Source organism: Peromyscus eremicus, chromosome 19 (assembly GCF_949786415.1).
Source record: "Peromyscus eremicus chromosome 19, PerEre_H2_v1, whole genome shotgun sequence".
Lineage (NCBI taxonomy): Eukaryota > Metazoa > Chordata > Mammalia > Rodentia > Cricetidae > Peromyscus > Peromyscus eremicus.
This window is the reverse complement of record NC_081435.1, coordinates 65,542,822-65,563,973: the sequence shown is the minus strand read 5'-3', so window position 1 is coordinate 65,563,973 and position 21,152 is coordinate 65,542,822.

Sequence of the window (21,152 nt, the reverse complement as noted above, 5' to 3'; positions counted from 1 at the left end):
AAAGCAAGCTGAGTTGGCCCAGAATCCCAAGCAAGGTGGAAACAGATGAGGTGAAAGAACTCCTATGAAAATATACAAGGTCTACGGGATCCCAAAGTGGCCAGTCAAGTCTGGCACTTCAATTAAGCATGAGCAGTAGAGACCTGGATCCAGCTTCACCAACTCCAGAGAGACAGTTGTGCAAATGAGCACATCCTTCTCCAAGCCATTCAACAGCGTCATCCCGAGCACTTGAAAGCAGTCCTGGTAAAGGTTTTAAAGCAAGGCAAATGGCAAATCCTACAAGTCTGAGCACACACACAAAGCAATACCATTTGTAAGCACGTGAACAAACAAAACAGCATACTGGGATATGGGAGAGGAAAGAGAGTAAGGTATAGGAACAAAAATGTACATGCCTTCGTTCATTCATGAGAAAGTCCTTGCATGAACAGCAGGGTTGATTTGCCCAGAGCTAAGACACAAGATTAACTCAAGTCTCTCAGGGGGAAAAAAATTACTTGGAGCAGGACACTGTTATTTTTGTTGTTTGTCTCTGTGATTCCTTAAACTAGCCTGTTGGAGCTGTGTAGTAGCTCTGAGTTGTTATTGGTAATTGACTAACACACATCTCCACTGCCTTGCCTTTGGCAGCATCCATTTATCTGTCCTGGATAGGATTTGAACTCTGTTCCACACACAACAAACACTTATGTGCACACACAAGACTTTTCAGCAACCCAGCTATTGACTCTCACTTCCAGAATTTACCGCCTGGATCTTCACTCCCAACACTTATGTGTGGTGTTCAGGGAACAACCTGCAGAACAGTCCGTACCAACTAACCCCAAGCCTGTCGTCAGTTTGTGACCAACAACTGTGAGCCCCTGTGCAGCGTTCCACCACCATCTTTCCTTACAGATCCCCACAGCAGAGTGTGGCTCAGTGGTAGGGTACAAGCTTCCTTACAGATCCCCCATACCCTGGACCCCCAAGTCATATGACAGTCTCAGGAGAGACAGGTAGGTGGTATATCAGGGCCAGTTGGAGTCCAGTGTGTGTTGGAATTGTTGGAACTGCATACTTAAATCCTAGGCAGCCTCCCAGGGATTTAAATGTGGTGGTAGAAGTATGGGAACGGGCCTCTCTACTAAGTTCTCAGGTCATGGATGCTGTGGACCTGGAGTCACACTTTGAGAAACTCTCATGTAGATTACAAGTGAGATGCTGCCTCTAGTAAACCCTTTCCCTTTCTGATGCACACTGTGATGTATTGGCTGCACGCTGTTGTGCACATAGGAATTATCTGCGGAGCTTCCTAAAAATATAGACCCCTGAGCCTCTGCCCAAAGATTTGGGATCAGCAAATACAGATGAAGCCAAGAATCTGAACTTTTCTATAAACTCTTGAATGATATGAATTGTCATTTGAGATCCCTGAATAGGTTTTATTAGATAGATTTTAGCATCATCCAGTTCTGATGGACAAGATTTGTCCTGGACGAGCAGTAGGCATTGGCACAGCTGTATTTCTAAAGCTCCCAGGGTGTGCTCCTGTGTGCACCCAGGCTGGAAAGCAAAGGTGGGTTCTGGTTTTCCTGGGCCCTAATCTGATTCTGAAAGAATCACTCCTGGAGACTGTTAAGAACCTCAGTTCTCATCCTCATGAGGCAGTGAGGAACAGAAACACTGGGTACCAACAGGCAGGAGGAAGTGAGAAACTTCCAAAATGAAGTCTCTTCCTCAGTAATAATAGTTGGGGGCTAGCTCTGCACTCTAACGGAAACCAAAGAAAAATGAAACCACTAACCAGAAACATCCGGCCCAAGAAGGCAAACAGAGAAGCAAAGTTTTACATTGGCCCCAAGAATCTGCTGAGCATGCCCACTGGCCCTAAAGGAAAAGTACAGGAGTGGGGTAGTCAGCAGCCCCTCCAGCCACACTGCAGGGGCACAGCAGGAGCCAGAGGAGGGGATGGCAGCCACTGAGACACAGCAGGTGCACCTGAGAGCAGGTAGGAATGGAGGGCTGTCCCAAGGGTGTGGCATTTAAACTGGGCTTCTGGGTCCTCTGAAAGACAGCTGAAAAGCCAGAATGTTGGTGCACGTCCTTGATCCCAGCGCTCGGGAGGCAGGGGCAAGATGATCTCTGTGAGTCTGAGGCTAGCCTGGTCTACAAAGAGAGTTCCAGGCCAGTTAGGGCTATGTAGTAAGACCTTGTCAAAAGAAAGAAAGAGACAGGCAGGCAGGCAGACAGACAGACAGACAGACAGACAGTGTGGTGGTATTGTGTTCCCCAAAATATTGTGTACCCTAATAAACTTATCTGGGGTCAGAGAACAGAACAGCCACTAGATACTTAGGATAGGCAGTGGTAGCACACGCCTTTAATCCTAGGATTCCAGAGGCAGAAATCCATCTGTTCAAGGATACAGCCAAGCATGGTGACTCACTCCTTTAAATCCAGAAAGTGAGTCTTCAATCCCAGGGAGTGATGATAGAAAGCAGAAAGGTATATAAGGTGTGAGGACCAGAAACTAGAAGCATTTGGCTGGTTAAGCTTTTAGGCTTCTAACAGCAGTTCAACTGAGATCCATTTGGATGAGGACTCAGAGGCTTCCAGTCTGAGGAAACAGGATCAGCTGAGGAACTGGCAAGGTGAGGTGGCTGTGGCTTGCTCTGGTTCTCTGATCTTCCAGCGTTCACCTCCAATACCTGGCTCAGGTTGATTTATTAATAAGAACTTTTAAGATTCATGCTACAGACAGACAGACAGACTGTGGAGCCCAATGAGATTAAACCTGCTTGTAAGCCCAGCACTCAGGAGGCAGAGGCAAGAGGATCCGTGTGAGTTCAATGCCAACCAGGGCTACATAGTGAGATCACATTTAAAATTAAATTTAAAAAAATTAAAGATCATGGAATCCTACCTACTCTGTTCATCTGTGGGTCATATTTGTTCTTAAGCCTCCTGACAGATGTGGGTGCCCAGATATGCTTCTGGCAACTCTGGCCTAGAGCAAGACAGAGCGCAGGACAAGATAGAGCTGGATCCTAAGCTGTCCCTGAAGTCCTCCACCCTTACAGCGCTTGCCAGCTGCCCCTAGAGGTGGCTTCCACCTCCTTGACCTCAGCCCCAGGCTCTGGATGGGAACAGTATCAGCATGGGCAGGCGTGGGTTTCACATGTTCTGATTCTCTGTGCTGCCCCCAAGGACAGTGAGAGAGAGAGAGCAGAGAGAGAGAGAGAGAGAGAGAGAGAGAGAGAGAGACAGAGAGAGAGACAGAGAGAGAGACAGAGAGAGACAGAGACAGAGAGAGACAGAGACAGAGAGACAGAGAGAAACAGAGACAGAGAGAGTGTGTGTGCCATAAAGAGAGAGTGCCATAGGAAAGAGTGTGTGCCATAGAGAGAGAGCGTATGCCATAGAGAGTGTGTGTGCCAGAGAGAGAGAGAGAGAGAGAGAGAGAGAGGAGATGAGAGAGAGAGAGAGAGAGAGAGAAGAAAGAGAGAGAGCGCCATAGAGAGGGTCCATGTTCCATGTGGATGCACTTGCTGGTCTGAATGCTGCTGGTCTTTGAGGCTGGAACACAGGACACTGTTGGTGGGCTTGTGGGGTGCATGCTTTGTCTGTCAGCAGGTGGGAGCGGGTTAAAGGCAGTCACCTTTGGATTTATTTTCAGAGCTGCTTGTAGGGATCCCATTCTTTATTGGGTTTTGAAAAATCATCTTTAGAGGCTAAATGTTAAGCAGTGTGTGGTGCGGTTTAGCTTGTGTTTTCTTTCCTGTTGTAAAACTTTTGGCCAGGCCCACACAGACATGGGTTGCATTGTGCCGTTTCCATATGTGTGCTGTATTTTTATAGTGTTGCTGTATTTTTTCTTATCTGACTCCTTACTGTGCTCCTCTATCCATCTCCCGCTTCTCTGCCCCCCCACCACACACACACACAAATAGCCCTCTCTTCCCTTTTAAAAACTTTTCAGGGTTTATTTTTAACTTATGTGTATGTGTGCATGTCTCTGTGAGAGTGTGTGCCCTTGAGTGTGAGTGCAGGTGTCCAGAAGAGGACCCTTGGATCCCATGGAACTGGAGTTACAGGGGATTGTGAGCTGCCCGACATGGGTGCTGGGCCAAGCAAGTCCTCCAGAAGAGCAGCAAGCGCTTTAACCACACAGCCATCTCTCCAGTAGTTCTCCCTTCTGTTTCCACAGATAAACAACATTGCTCCCTCCCCCACAACCCTTTACACCTCTTCCTAAACACACACACACCTACATTTGAGGGAAAATGTGCTTTTCTGAGTGTGGTTTATTTCATTCACTTAGCATAATCATCCCCAGTTATATCAACTTCCCTGGACTGTCATAATTTCATTGTGTTATCTTGGTTTGGTTTTTGAAAGTGCAGTCCAAAGCCACCCAAATCATAATCACTCAGATATGGTCAAAACTACAAATTCCCGCGGCCCTTCAGACCAAGTAAGCGTGGACTCTGGGGCTAGAACCCACCCCAAACTGCATCCTCAATTCTCCGATGGTTGCTACGTACATCCAAGTTTGAGACCGGTAATCCTTCAATTCAGAAAGAGGCCCCCCTCCCCACGTCTGGAGAAAGATGAGGAGAGAGGTGACAGATGCCCGGGACTGAGAAGCCTTTTACTTCACCTAACCTGCCTCTGCACTGCCATTTCTCTGTGTTGACACATCCTAGGAAGCTCCATGCAGCGGTTGGGCTCAGGCACACAGCATGCACTAGAGGGCACCAGAGCACCTCCAAAAGCCTTTCAAAGGCCATTCCTCGTCCTCTTCAGTGTCTAGTGGTCAATTGTCCCCACTGATGCAGCGATTCTCAAAGAGACACTGGACCACATGCGAGTGCACACCTGTTAAGAAACACACTCGTTAACTTGTGGCTGAGGAACTTCCCCGCCTCCCTTCAAGCCCTTATTTTCTTCCCAAAAGGAATTCACAGATCTGCAAGTTATTTTCACAGTGAAATGAAGTGAAGCTGCTTGATCAGCTCCCAGCCAGGCTCCTAATACAAGGCAGTAGTTTGCATTGCTGAGAAACCAGAAACTGGGAATCACAAAATGCAGTTTTTAATATTTTTATTATTAATCCATTCTGTGAGGACAATTATAATAGGTAGTCTGGTGGTGACGGGGGAGGAAGTGGTAGCATTAGTGGTGGGGTGGTGATGGCGGCAATGTCCGGGCCGAATTGTAAATGGTGGAATAGTAATGGTACCGGCAGACGGCCCGCCTGAAGGAGAAAGTCCAAATCCTTGAGTTTGACAGACAGGTTGTTCTGGTCCAACTCATGTTCTCTCTCTCTCTCTCTCTCTCTCTCTCTCTCTCTCTCTCTCTCTCTCACACACACACACACACACACACACACATACACACACCACACACACACACACACACACACACACACACACACACATCTCTCCCTCATTAGAATACTGCTGAGCCTCAGTTCCAACACATCTTAAATTTTATTCTTTTATTCTTTTCGTCTCTTTCTTCCACTCTCCATTGTAAAATGCTTCTCTATCCACGGTCAATACCCAGCTCATGGGCAGCTAGCATCTTTGATGAGTACTTTCCTGACTCTCAAGGCAAAATTGATCACCTTTCTTCAACACATCAGTACTACTTGTGTGCACTCCATCTTTAATTTTTTTTCTAATTTGGCTTTTAAGTGGCTGGTGGGATCTCCTTGCTCATCAGAGATGGCCTTTCAGTTGACCTCTCCAATGCCATTTTAGAAACCTGGCAGATGCCTCAGGCTGACCCTTCGTCACAATCTCAAATGCCTACCGTGAGGCTGGGCAGAACAAGAGGCAAAATGTGCTCCAGCCTCAGACAGCCTATAGCCAAGGTTTGTGTTTTATTTTGGTTTTTACAGTTTATGAAAGTGTAATACGTATCCAGAATGGTGAGCCAATTGTAAGTGGAGCTCTTTGGCAATAAATTCCCCATAAATCAACATACCTGTGTAACCACCACCCAGGCTGAGGAACAGACCATAACCAGCCAGCTGTCCCTCAACAACTGTACTTACAACTGTGTAGCTATTTAAACTTATGACGTGAAAATAAGCTATGAGATTTCACGTAGGTGAGTAGATGTATCAGAAGTTACGGAAGTCCCAACGCTCTCCCTAACTGAGCAAAACTGCTAGCAATGGCTGGAGACCACCATGTTGATGTGGGCATTGCAGCAGGGGTTCATGGAGGTGAGACTGAAACCAACTGCCCATGGTTGTCTGCCACCTTCTGCTGGTCTCTGGGCTAGGGACCTCACGGGTGCTGTCTCAATGGTGCTGTTGCGGTGCCCATTCCACTTTAAAGCAAAGGAAGCCAAGGGTAGTAGAAGGTATCCTACCTGACATGTTATTATGCTAAAAGTCCCAGTGCCAGGACTTTAGTCACCTAGCGACTTTCTAGAAGCAGCAGAGCCATAGGTGGGGATGGGGACAGTTGTCCTGGAGCACTTCCCTCCGTGTAAAGTCTCACTGAGAAGTGACAGAAGAGGAGGGTAGAGGGCAAGCCCTGAACACAAGTCAAGGCTTGGGTAGCCTTCCGTCTACAGTAAAATATCTGCTGTAATCAACTTATAAGGAAATGGTTGGTTTTGACTCATAGTGCCAGAGGTATCAGCATGTGGTCACTTGGCCACACCACTTTAAGACCTACAGCGAGACGGATTACCATGGAGTGGGGGTTGAAGTAAAGCTGCTCACCCCACAGTGGCCAGGAAACAGAAGGAGAGGAGGGGAAGGGACCAGGTTCCCAACAGCCTGAGCAGACCCTCTACAACCTAACTTCCTTCTGGGCCCCTCTGTCTAAGGGTTTCACGTCTCCCGGGAACATCATGGCCTCATCAATCTTCAACATTTCGGGGGCCTTTGGGGTGCATCCAGGATTGCAAACCACAGCAGTGGGCTTCTTCCGTTCTTCCCATCACCCCAAGCAGCTTCTTCGCCTTTCTTATCCTTCTGTGCGTGATAGTAAGCATTCACCGTGGAGGAGTCCGGGGAGGAGGAATGAGAGGCGTTTCTTATGATTTCTGAAATGCTTTGATGCTGGGTGGGTGTTCTGTAGTTCTCCCACTTGGTGTTTTCCATTAGAGGAAATGTATCGTTTCTGTTCTTGATACATTGTCTCAGCCTCCAGCATCCCACCGGTGTTTAGGAGGGTGCCCTGAGCACTTACAGGTGAAGCACAGCCCTTCACCCACACAAAGCTGGAGGGCAAGCCTGCATTGCTGAGTGTGTACATCACCCCTAATCTCAGGAGGCTCTGTACTGCAGGGGCGTGTGCCGGGCAGCACACTGCCCCCCACTCCTTGAGCTGACCTTCAAGGCGTTTTAATGAGGCTGTCCAAGCTAGCCAGGAGCCTCGCTGCCGCTGCCCTCTGCTGTTCGGGGCTGTACACCTAGAGGGCGCCCTCACTCCACTCCTCACTGGTCCTGCACAGTTCACACGTCAACTGTTTCCTTGGTTTTTCTTTGTTTCATTCCGTTTGCTTCGTTGAGACAGGATCTCAACAGCCCAGACTGGCCTTGAACACACTTTGTAGAAGACAGTGACCTTGAACTACTGGTCCTCCTGCCTCCACCTTCTAAATGCTGAGATTATAGGCGTGCATGCATCACCATGCCCAGCTTGTTTCCTCCACTTTTTAAAGAAGAGGTTGTCTTGCCTAGTGTGTGTGAGGCCCAGATCTGATCCTAGCATCTTCACAGAGAATAGGTGGCGGAGCATTATCTCCTGCAGAGACGAAGGAGCGTCTACCTCCATCCCATCGGGAAATGAGCTGTGTGGCCAGCACTCAAGTCACTGTGTCAAGGAGTGCTGAAAAGGTCTCTAATGAGTGCTTATGAGCTCATTCCTCCTCCTGTCTTCATCTGCTCCCCTACTGTTCTCCAGAGACACACCCTGCTCCCCTCTTCCCTGCCATTCTCTGCAAATGATCCCAAGTTCAGTGTATGCAACCCTAAGTCTTACCCAGACCAAAGTCATGCATCACTAATCACATTCTAGGTTTACACCTGCCTGTCCAGGCATCTCAAATCTTCACCCCAAAACAGACTCCCAGCTGCCTTTGCTGCACTCCATGTTGTCATTCTATTTTTTATAAAGCGGGATAGACTTAAACGGAAGTGCACCTATCACATGTATACATACATCCTAATGAATATTCATGAGCCAGCTTGCTCCAGAAGCAGCATCTGAAAAAAAAGAAACAAACATTGAAAGCACCCATGCTCACCTTCCCGTGGACTCTGAACCTTGACTTCAGGGAGCTAAAGCCTGGTTTTGAACTTGGTGTAAATGGAATCCTACAGTCCCCACTCTTCTGCGGCTGTTTTCCTTCAACACTGTGAGATCCACTCACACCACTGAGTGGAGCCACAGGCCTGCTTCTCTTGCTGTCAAAATAGGATTATTTGGCACTGTTGAAGGGCACTTGGCTTATCCCCCTGTGGCTCTTATGAACGTGTAGGTACTGGTCGTTTTGTGTATAGCCCTGGGAAGGAACTGCCTGGCCACAGAGCACACAGAGGCTGCCAGCCATTTCTAAAGGCCACTCCACTTTCTCACCAATATGCGGTACCATTTTGATTCACCCTTCCTGTAACCCAAACCTATCAATAGTTCACTTCCTCTCCAGTTATCTCAGGTGCACAGCTCTTTCCCCTGTACTGTCTTGCCCCAGGGGCTGTGGACCACTCCCACATCACACAGAACTCCACAGCTCCTGGTCCCCTGGCCCTTTAGATCCAGGTCTGTTCACTCATCCTGTCTGACATTCCCCCACACATCTGGTCAGCAATCAAACAGACCCCATCTCTCCTTTCAAGATCGGATGCTTTAATCTGTCTTCTGGTAAGTCTGGGATGCCAGCTCTGTTGGCAGGAAAACAGTCGTCTCTATTAGCAGTCTTTCAGCCTCACTCCCAGCCCACAGAAGAGACTCCATAGCAGCAGCTTCTCTGAAAGCTTGTCCCAACACTCCTGTTTTCACAGAAGCCTCAAGTTGTAAAGAACTTTTTTTAAAAATGACTTGGCCAAGTCTTCTGTGGCTTTTTAAAGTAAACCTACTTCTTCGTTAGTGGTGACCAGGTTTTGTCTGAAATCAGCCGAACTTTGGGCAGAGGGGAAAGAGCCAGTAACAGAAATTTCAGGTCCCCACTTTCTAAACTACGTTTCCATGAGATAAAACTCCTTGTCACGTACAGCTGCCAAGCATTTCACACCAAAGAAACGTTCTAGAATCTTATCATTGTAGAGAGCCATGGAAATGAGGGTGGGGTGAGTGGATAGGTAGGGGTGGGAGATAAATAGCAAACAACCTTTTTCTGTTTTCACACCATGTTTTATAAGGCAAATTAAACTGTCATGGTTGACGCTTGCTCATAGTTTATTACAGCTATTACACAAGCAAACACATTGTACAAAGGACTCCTAGGCACTAATATTAACCATATTTTGGAATTTAGAATTTTGCTATTTTAAATATCCACCAAAGCTCACATTTAGGCCTTTTCTTTCATATGTAGCATTTTGTTGCGTCTACTTTTAATTTGATGCTGTTTTTCAAGGGCAGCGGGGGAGGAGGGGCTCTGTACCTGGTCATGACGCTGTCTCACCTGGGTGAATGGCCCGTGTATGCCTTCGGTAAACGCAGAGGGGCGTTGCTTTCCTGTGGACACAGCAGGGACAAGATTTGTGCGCCATGACTCACCCCACACACCCTGCAGATTGATCCCAGGCTGTCAGTGACCCCGCATCACCCTACATTACCCTGCTTCTCTCAGCCTGTCGTCAGGTCTCCCATGGAAGGCCGTCCCCTCGACTGCCACCTTCATTCAGTGCAACTCAAATGTGAAGTCTAAATCTTCGGTGTCCCTCCACCTCTCCTGGCATGGCTTCTACAGACCTCTTTAACCCTAAATCATATCAGTGCTTCATTGGTATCGTTGAAGAAGTCTGAACCTCTCTGCTTTAAGTCTGGAGAATGGGTTTCCTCTTGGATTACATTATCAATCCCGCTGCGATCTGTTCCACACACAGAATAATCACTGACCACACAACCTTGGTTTTGACACGTGCGCACCTGTATCTCCTTGCTTTACCAGTCACAAGAGTTTGTCTTACCCGCTTCATCTGCCAGGGGCCAGTAGGATGGAAAACTGGGATAGAACAAATGACGGGAGCGGCCTGCAGGTGCCCTCCAGCTGACACAAGAGCTGAATTCCAAGCACTAAGAGGTAGTGAGCTGACCAAGGCAATCTGGATTTGAAGCCACAACTAGGCCACAACGGGAGGAGAGGTGGCTGTACCCCCACACTGAGGCCTTGGGGACTCCAGGTCTCCTGGGTTTGGTTTGGTCTGTGTTTAGTAGCTGGGATTGAGACTATCTTATATTATCTCATTGATCTACACCAAGGAGGCTCTGCAAAGCCAGGCTTCCTTTCTCCCTGCCATCCTCAGAATGGCCTAGGTATCCCCAGAACTGGCCAGTCTACATACCTGCTGCTGGAGGCTCAGCCCTTCCCAGTCGCGGGGAGTCCTAGAGGCAAGCCACAGCTAAAAGCACAGCGGACAGCTGTGAGGCTAGATTACTTGTGCCGTAAGCTGGTTGCTCTGAGGCAGGGGCATGGCTGCCTAGACTCCATGTCCTTGGCATGATGCTGTAAGCCCTTTTCTCGGGCCTGTGATCAGGAGAAGTCTGCCCCAGGCTTTGCTTCCTTTCAACACTGCACAGAATCTCATTCTAGCCCTTCAAATCCCCAGAGTCATTCACACATTTATTTCAGTGACTCAGCAAATCAGTCCCTAAATGTCAGTGGCTAGACACTGAGCCCAGTACCAGGACTAAGCAATGCGTAAGACCAGTCCAGACTCTGACCTCTGGGAAGCTTGCAGGCCAATAGGCAAGTGTCATAAAGCAAAACTGTGTAACTGTAAATACTGATAAACACTGTGACAAAAAAGCAAGACACTCTGAGTGGCGTAGGCCAGTGACTGCAGCTGTGGCCTGAAGGTTCAGCTTTTCTCATCAGTCAGTCTTAATGGGAGACATGAGCCCCTCAGTGTGAGGGGCAGCGATTGGGAAGACAGGTGCTCTTTGCAAAGGGGTACTCAACACATCTATTGTGTAATGAAGAGCTGCAGAGAATGAGTTCTATGAAGTTCAGGAAGAGGTTTTAGCCAAAGGTGTGATATACTGAACTAAGGTAGGAATTACTGCAAGGACCCAGGATTAAGATGCCAAGAAATACAAAATATTGGCCAGGCAGTGGTGACACATGCTGTTAATCCCAGCACTTGGGAGGCAGAGGCAGGTGGATCTCTGAGTTTGAGGCCAACCTGGTCTACAGGGTGAGTTCTAGGATAGCCAGGGCTACGCAGAGAAACCCTGTCTCAGGGGAAATAAAAAAGAAAGAAAAGAAGAGAGAGAGAGAGAGAGAGAGAGAGAGAGAGAGAGAGAGAGAGAATAAAAACCAAGAACAGAAGCCCCAGAACGTGTTTGTGGAGACCTCAGAGCCCCTGGAAGTAACTATTGCAATACAGGTGTCAGTCCCTTGGATGAGCGTGACACGGAAGCCTCCTGCCAGGCTCCTGGGGCTGGAGGAAGCAGCCCTGCTCTTCTTCATGTGAATGGCAGCTTTCGTGACCTGTGGTAATCTCTCTTGGTGATTGATGGCCCTGACGCATCCACCAAACCTAACCAGGCAAGGGCAAGCATTATGGGGACTTGATGGTATCTAATGGGATGAGGGGGATGAAGGACTTTGCGTATAGCACCGCCTTCACAGGCATGGCCCAACCAAAGATACTATGTTTCCAGTGCCAATTGGTATGACTCACTTGGACTCACCAGAGTGTCTCTAAGCAAGACATTGGAATGTGTAAACTGTTACCACTCCAGGAGCCTAAACTGATTCTCCCACTGCCCCCTACCAAGTCTCAAGGAACTAAGATGCCTTAGAGCAGATTCCAACTTTTTTTTTTTTTTTATGGTTTGGTTTGGTTTTTCATGACAGGGTTTCTCTGTGTAGCCCTGGCTGTCCTGGAACTCACTCTGTAGATCAGGCTGACCTGGAACTCAGATTCACCTGTCTCTGCCTCCCAAGTGCTGGAGTTAAAGGTGTGTGCCACCCCCACCCAGCTAGATTCCAACTTTCACAAGTACTCAGGTGCCCTGGGGATCTGGTTGAAACACAGGCTCTGATTTGAAAGGCCTCCTGGGACTGAGAAAGCCATCAACAAGGTCTGGGCCTGAAAAGCTGCTGCTCCACCATAGACTACACTTTGAACAGCAAGAGTTGTGAAGAACCTTATCCAGGATGAGTGAAAATAAGCCTTCAACCCTGCTTCAAGGGGAGGATGGACAGTGATCTACCATTTTATCCTCCCTCCCAAGCCCAGGCTAGCCTCAAACCTGGGATCCTCCTGCTTCAGCCTCCCAAGTGTTAGGATTACAAGGTGTGTGTCACCACACCTGGCAGCAAGCATTCCTCTGAGCCTCAGAATTGACGTATGATGGCATCATTGGCAGAAATAAGGAAGCCAGAGACAGGGACTGTTTTAAGGAGGAACTAATAAAAGTTACCTTTGCTCAAATGCCTTATGTGCTTTGACCACTTGAAATCTTTGCATTTGGAAAAGTGGACATCCTTCATCTCCATTAATTTTATAATAAAGTGGAAGTTCATAAAAGTGAACTAATTTCCCCTGCCATTTTATTGCTGGCTGGAATTTGAACTTTGTTTTGTCAAACTCCAAATTCCCTCCTGCCTTCCTATAGCCTAGGTCCCGGTTACACCAGGTGAGAAATTAAGGTTATGTAGGTTCAGACCCATGTTCTCAACCTGGCCTACACACTGAAATCACCAAGACTTTCTAAGTGCTTACACCCCAAACCAATCACACAATGGGAGTTGGGGGTGGGGAGCGAGATATCTTTAAAGCTCTCTAGGTCATTCCAATGCACAGCCACCCCTGAGAATCACGGGTTTAGCCAGGCTCTAATAAGTGAGGCAGCTGAGAGGCTGATGGATGAAGTGCCGATCTTGTCAGAGTCCAAACTAGTACATCTCCATGCCTACCCTGGGACTCCATCCAATGGGCTAGCTAAACAAAGTGATGTTGCAGGAAGAAGCAGGATGGGAGGAGGATGGGAGTGGGGTTGCCAAGGGAAACTGGAGGGAGGAGCTGAGAATTCAAGACAATATGAGTAACAACACACATTTAAGAGCTGCAAGATTCAGAGCAGTTGAGAAGTTTGCCAAGCCCAAATCATTCAAATGAAGAACCCTCCACTCATCTATGAAATCTCCAGCACTTGGCCCACAGGGTACTGTGGGTGATGAGAGAATATATGGGTCAAGAAAAATGGTGTGGATCTAATGGACGGGAAAGTTTGCAAAGCAAGTGCAGAAGTCACATTGGGATTGAGCAAAGGGATGATGGCAGAGAGCTTTACTCACACAGCCCAACCAAAGCAGAGTGAGAGCAAATAGCCGCCCTTAGGAAGCCGTGCTTTGAGATTTTATTTCTAAGACTGGGATTATTTTTAAATAACGAGATGGACTAGACCAGCTATATGGGAACAGATAAAACAAGGTGTTTGAAGGAAAAAGAAAAAAATGAGCCTCCTCTAGGGACCTCAGAGCATCAGCGCTTGTGTAAGCAAGGTGCGGAATTGAGTGTGTAACTGTCTCCTCCACCAGAAATCTCAGCTATAAACTGAGAAGAGTCCCAATCGCCCTCACACAGCACACCACATCCCTTATGTAACTCCACGTCCCCCTTCAAAGACTGTCAATGAATATTGTTTAAACGTGAGTTTTTCCTGTTTAAGTATTTGAGATTAAAAAGCTACCAAGAATTTGTTGAGCTTGAATGGTAGCCAAATCTCTTTCTAAGATTATAAAGGCCTAGGGTTCTATAAAAAATGTGAGGTCAAAGAAGCCAGAACTCTAACTGGTGTTGGGCATTCCAGGTTTTCCATTACTGTAACAAAATACCTGAGGCTGGGTGTTTTATAAAAAACGCCAATCACCAAAGAAATAAGTGACCAGTCCAAGAACTAATGATATAATGATTGGTCCTGTTTCAAGCAGGCTGAAAGGCGAGAAACAGAATCAGTTGCCTAGAAGTTCTGCTTGCTTTGGCCTTAACACCAGCCTTGACTCATGTCAACAGTAGGGAAGAAGGAGAAGGAGGAAGATGAGAGAGGGGAGAGGAAGATATTTCCAACAATCATGAAGGGTTCTCTAATTCAGTCTGTACATCCAGCAGCTATTAAACCTACAGCTGGAATTACCACGAAGAGCTCAAGTCAGCAGCTGCCTCCATGGCTTCAGTCTAACCCACATCCTTCCCATTCCAGCCAGACCCTGGTGATCCCAGGTGCCCAGAGAGTCCCATCACACCTTCTCTTTCCAAACCAACTGCCAAGTACAGTTTCCTCAGCTGAGGTACAAGATCCTTCCTCGTGTCTCTCACAAGGAACCATCCCAGTGGCTGGTGAGTTACCCTCAAGATGGAGTTCTGAGAAGTTGTGGGCTGTCACTCCTGTCCCTCACTTCCCAAAGCCCTGATCCCTCTCTCAGCCCTGCCTAATCAGGTTGAATACATTCTCTCCCTATGCCCACCCTTTCCCCTCTTGCTCCTCATTGAGAAAGAGCATTTTAACCAAAACAACAACAACAACATAGCATCAGCAGGACATTGTTAGTGAGCACATCCCCTTTGCCAAAGGTACCCCAACACTCCTCAAGACGCTTTTGTGCCATCTGCATGGATTGTATTTCAAGAAATGTGTAAATGTTAGGGATAGCCCCTTAGATGTGTGCATTTGTACACTTGTGCAACTTTCACAGCTTTAAGCGTGAGCCAAAGACACTAAAGACCTATTTCAAATGCTACTTGTGAGTATCCAAGGAAAGCTGCAGATAGAACCAAGGTTCCTTTGTGTTCTGAGTTGTGCTAATTGGAGCTAACTGCTGCACTGCACTGAAGAGAAAAAAAAATGAAAAAAAAAATGCGGGTTCATCAGCGTCCCAGCCACCAGCACGCTCCTCTAGCAGGGGCATGGGCAGCCAGTGGAGGCTACAGTGAGACCTTTGCACTGTGAACCTGCTGTCCCCAAGGCACCATGTCTAGAAAATACCTTCCACAATGGGAGCCCACGTGGCGTTCTGGATCAGTAATCGATTTAACTCTCATCTAATGCCTTTTTGCCTGACTGTTTACCAAGCCCAGATATCCTTGGATCCACACACACCGCATCGGAATATTCCACTGCAGTTTTGCTTCTCTTGTGGGGTGGGGAGAATGAACGAGAAAGAATGTTCTTCCCTGCCCTTCAGGACAGTGGTGCTCGGACACAGAAGAGCCGGTAGAGGCATCCTCTGCAGAACCCCTGTGTGCCCACTGCTCCACTACGTAAGCAGACTGTTGACAGAGTTCAACTGCCTATGGAAGGAGCGATATCAAGCAGTGACCGAAGGAAAAGTGTTGGACTAGGTTCTGAACCAAAGGAGTAGTTAGAAATATGCGTCTATGTATGATATCATAGGAAAACATTAAACTGCCTCTGGCCAGTTTTCTTCTCCCCTCCCTCTTCCCATTTCTTCATCTAATCCTTATCTCCTCTCACATTGGCTATAATGAACTTTCCCAGAATCATTCTGGAAAGAGAGATTCATCATGAACAAAGAGAGCTCTTGCGTCCTTATCTTGCTGTCCAACCCCTTCCAGCCCAGGTGAGACTGGGCAACATTTAAAAGGCGGAAAGTGTTTGAGATAGAATCTCATTAGGTAAGCCAGGCTGGCCTCAGACTCAACAATCTTCCTGCCTCAATGTCCCAAGTGCTGTGGTTGCAGGAGTGTGCGGCCACACCCAGGAAGCTCTTAGAAGGCAATACCAGACTAGTTGCCGGACGTGTGTGTTTTAACCTGGCCAGCAAGGAATAGATTGTTTTAAGTTCATAAGAAATTCAAATAGATTTGGGCAGAGTGTGGGTAGGAAAAGACTAGAGAGAACTCTCTGGGGCAGAAACTCCAAGAGAATGGAGAGCAGGAGAGCTCCGTGTGGCTTGTTTTTTGTAGCCAGATGGAAGAAAGGAAGGTGGGTTTGAGATGGGAGATGGGAGTGATACTAGAGGGCTCTCGGGGGAGAAGGGGTGGAAAGGTTACCTGTGGGAGTTGTGGCCAGGACAGCGGTGGGGTATTAGCACTGTAGGGAGGATGCTCAGCAACTCGGTCACGGAAGGCACCTCAGGAAGCACCGAGTCAAGGCATTGAACTGTGTGATGGAAGAGAGAGCTGTCTCAAGACACCAGGAACACACCCAGGCTCCCAGCGGTTCCCGGCTGTCTCTCTGCTTTTCTGGTGGGCTCTCCCCAAAGCCATAGCATCTGGAGCCAGCAGGCTCTGGTGTCTTGAGATCTTGCAGATGAGAAGTTAACAGACCCCAATGGCTGCCCCAAAACTTTAGTTTTGTTCGGTTTTGGTTTGAGGTAGTTGTTTGTTTGTTACTGTTTTGTGGAGACAGGGTCTCTCTATGTATCCCTGGCTGTCCTGGAACTCACTATGTAGACCAGGCTGGCCTCAGACTCACAGAGATTCACCTGCCTCTGCCTCCCCAGTGCTGGGATTAGAGGTATGAGTTACCACACCTGGCAACTTTGGAGTTTTGACGTTGTTCTCAAAATCACACCTAGCCTGGGGGGGACTAGAGCAGGAAGAGAGAACCGGGAAGGGATCCTGGGAGCCAATCAAGTACTGAGAGATGGGTAGGCAGAACAGGGCTCTCTATGCATCAGGGCAAGGCTTTACATACATCACCCTTCACGATAATTCCTAAAGGACGTAAGTCACCCCGCTTCACAGTAAGAAGTCCGAAGTTCCGACAGGATGACACATCTAAGGTAACATAGGGACAAAACCAGGATTCAAACTCAGGTTTGGTTGCCTTGGAAACGCATATCCTCTGTATTGGCTGACTCAGGGCTGAGTTTTGTGACCTGCACTTGAGGTGCGGCTTTACAGGGCTGGAGCTGAGGCCAGGGGTAAGGGAGAGTGCAGGGGAAAGTGGCTCTGTCCGAAGGATCTGAGACTTGCTCTCTCCGGTCACCCAGCCTGCTAACAGCCAGAGAAAGCAGGCTGCATGCATGGGTGCTGGAAGGGGCAACTCCAGTATGCACTACACGACGATCGTGATGACCGGCTTCGTGAGTGAATTCAGCAAACACAGGCAGAAGTTGGCGACAGCGGACAGCGCTCGAGCTGCCGACAGTCCAGACCTCCGTTCTCTGAGCCTTGGTTTCCTCACTTGCAAAACAGGAATAATGACTCCATTTAGGGTTTTGCTTGGTTTTCTGTTGTCAGGGTTGTTTGAGGATTTGGGGCGGGGGGGAGGTGTTGTTTGATTTTTGCAGTACTGGGACCTAGAGCCTGATAGATGGAAGGCAAGCGCTCTCTCTACCAGTGAGCTACAGCCCAGCATTCCGAACATAGGGATTTTGAGGTGGTTAGATGGCGCATGCGTGCCAGGTGTTTAGCACAATGCTGGCAAACAGAGGAAACACTCAACCCCCTTTAGGTCATCCTTATCATTTTTATCACTATCATTTATCATTGTTATTATGGTCCATTATTATTATTGTGGTCCATTTGCATAACGAACACCAGAAAAAAAAAAAATAGAATGGTCCCTTTCATTCCCAAAGCTGGCCCCACACCAGCGGCAGGGTGACTAGAAGGGTTCATTTTCTCCTTGTTTTACCGCGCGGGGGCGTGGGGGACCGGGGGAGTGTAAAGAGAGATTTGCCTGAATCTCAAAGTTCTCCTAGTGAACCTGGGCCCACGGGATCCCCACCTCCACCCTTGGGATTAGCCCCAGACCCTGGAGAGGCCCCCTACAGAGAAGGAGCTCGGTGGTCTGGCACGTGTCCAGCGGGTGGAGCCCGGACAGTCCTGGGCCGCCTGGCGGAGGGCCGATAAGGAGAATCCGCACATCAGCGGGTGTGCAGGGGAGACCCTCTGGGAGCAGGAAGGGTTTTTTTTTTTCCCCCTAATTCTTTGTTCACAGCGGTGCCCCCGACGTGACTGTATTTCTGCCACAGTGGAACAAGTTACAAAACTGAAGTCGAAGAAGAATGGGGAAGAAAAGGACTTTTCGTTTCAGTGTGAGATTCTGCTCTGGACGTTTGTCTGCTAACACTTTAAAAAGGCTGTGCATCTATCCTGGGCTCGTCACCTACAAGAACAGCAATTAGGGAAGCATTGTGTTTTTGTTTTTTCCTGCACAGGCAACAGGTAGCTAGTTTCCAGAAGTAACTTGTATTCCCGGTGTCCCTACTCCCTCTCCCACTGCCCTTGAGCCTCGCTGTCCTTGTACCAGGGCACCAGTGTCAACTCCAAGACACCTCCATCACAAGAGCAGCCGCTGCGCTCCCAACCTGCACCACTGTGGTTGGCTGTTTAAATGGCACTATGGGCATCCTTTTTGATTACAAATCTTTCCAAAAACATTTCAAGGTAGGGGTAGGAAATGGCATAGAAGAGGAAAGGTGAATTTGAGTTTGGTTGTCACTAAGTAAAGACTCGGGGATGCCCTGGAGACATGCCAAAGCCGTTGGCACCGCGTCAAGAGAAGAGACTTGGGGCACTGAAGCCAGCCATCCCCTCCACCCCCCACCCCGCCCTGCCCCCGCCCTGTGTTGTTCTGGCTTTGGTGGCTTAAGTGGGAGGAGAAAGCCAGTGAAGTTCACAGACCTGAAGAGCAGACTGTGGGTATAAAAGGGTGAGGTCCCTCTCCTGCAGCACCTCTCCCTGCTGAGAGAGCCCGGCCACTCTTTATCAGGCACCGCCTTCTGCCGCCAGGAAGCCCGCTGGAGGGTAAGCACCCCTCATTTCTGCTCATTCTAGTTATTCCTTGTTGAAGCTTGTCTTAGTCCTCTTTAATCTTGTCCCCTTTTCTTTTTAAAGACAGAATACAGGTTTGAACTTAGATGTGTCTAACTCCTGAGACTATTCTATATTCTTCCTATTTATAATAATAATAATAATAATAATAATAATAATAATATTAGATATTTTAGTGATGCGAGTTAATGGACTTGACTGCCACATTGATGCACAGACTGTATCTCGACCATGCTTGCTTTCTTTTCTGCTCCCTTGCCCTTCTTATCCTCCTGCTTTCCCATCTCCGACTCTGCTCTCTTTTAAGTGGTGAAATGTGTCTCTAACTGTTGGAACAGAATAGTTGGAGTTCTGGTAGACTAGAAGGCTATTCACCAAAGCCACAGTCCTCTTCCCAGAAGCTTAAAAGTAATGCCTGTGTTATAATTCCTGGAGAGGGTGGGAGCTGCGCCGGGCTGATGTGGAAGAGACCTCCCACAGGGTGCCCACTCTGTATACTGAATGGCCCTGACTAATCGACACGGTGAGAAGTTTCATCAGGCTGTGCTCTTAAAAAAAAAAAAAAAAAAAAAAAACCTAAGCAAAACTGGCAACTGCATTTTTATGACTCACAAGAAAACATGGGGTACTGGGAACAGCCCTTGCCAGTTACGGGCTTAGGGTTCATGTGCATGTGCTGTCCTGCTGAAGGGAGTGTGCTTGTGTGCCCATCAGGAACTCTGATCAGTCACAAATGTAGCCAGAGATTTGGTGGCTTCCTGCAGCGCTCTGTCCCTGCACAGTTCAAGGCTCCGAGGAGTGGTGTCTGCTGTGGAGGGAAGCATTTTAATCAGGAGGCAGAAATACCTGACAGGGGTTCTTTGTTTCCGATTACAGCTCTAAGGAGAACTGAGCCACCGACCCTGCCATGGTGATCGAAAACAACCTAAAATAAAAATTAGACAAAGTAGCAAATAAATGTCAGTGCAGGAAGTCTTTTTTGTGACAGAACACACACAAAAAAATGTTTCAAGAAGTTAATATCTAACACTCGGTATTACTTGAAGCAATACTCAGGCATGGAAAACTGAGGGCTTTTCAGGCCTCTCCAATTGTACCGATTGCTAATACATGCCTCGATACAATGCGTTTCATTGTGCATAAGAAAATAGGGAAGACAGTTGAAGTGAGACCTTCACATTCGTCTCAGATTAAACACTGAGCACTGCCTCATGCCACTGGTGATCTGGGCTCTCAAACGAGCTTTCCAACTCCTGCCAGCAGGTTCACTGTGTACAGCTTCCAGAATATTCTTGAAGGCTAACTTGCAGCCTTATCAGTGATGCACGAGAGAGGCTGGCTTTGAGGACTTGCTGGTATTATTTTTCACAGACAGTAATTGGTCCCAGAGAGGGCACAGAGCCCCTTCTTTGTCATCGTCGACCCAGTGGCCCAGAGTTACTTCATGTTGACTGTGAATTCGGTCTGCTGTGGCCTGCCACCCAGTTCAGATCCTACCATGCAGAAGCTGCTATGGCCATTTGTTGACTTAAACAAAATCCCGGGTGACACTAACTTGCCTGGCCCCAAACCAGAAAACAGAAGCACAGGACTTAATGCCCACAGAAGCTGGCGCTGCCTGCCACCCGCCGGGTAGATTGCAGAGGCACCACGGAGCCTCGGTTTCTATAAGATGAAACCATGGGGTCTCTAAACCCCACCTTGCTCACACATTGGTCTATTCCTGTCTCTAAGAAAATATTGATGGTTCTGCGAGCTGTGTGCGGAGGAAGGCAGAGAGGACAGGGAAGCAGTGGGCGCTCCTCCTGAGGGACTGTGACCCTCCCCTCATGTTTCCCTTTCCTTTCGCTTTCAACCTTTTCATCTTTTTCACCTTCCTTTCTTGTCCCACACTCCTTAGCATAGTACAAGGTCCTCGCCATGGACTGCTTGGTGTTGTTTTGTATCAGCCAAAATTGCTCATATTGCAAACACCAGGACTAGGCAGATAGCTTACCGTGACTACACACACACACACACACACACACACACACACACACACACACACACTTTTTTCCATAAGGCATGTCAGAAATATTTTCCACGACTGTGGACTTTGGTAAAGTTTCCAGGTTCCAGGCAAAGTCAGTAGAAGAATGTGAAGATAAAATAAATGAAAGGAAGAGACAAATGCCACACAGAACATCCTAGAACTTCTGGGGGGAAGAACTGTCTTTGA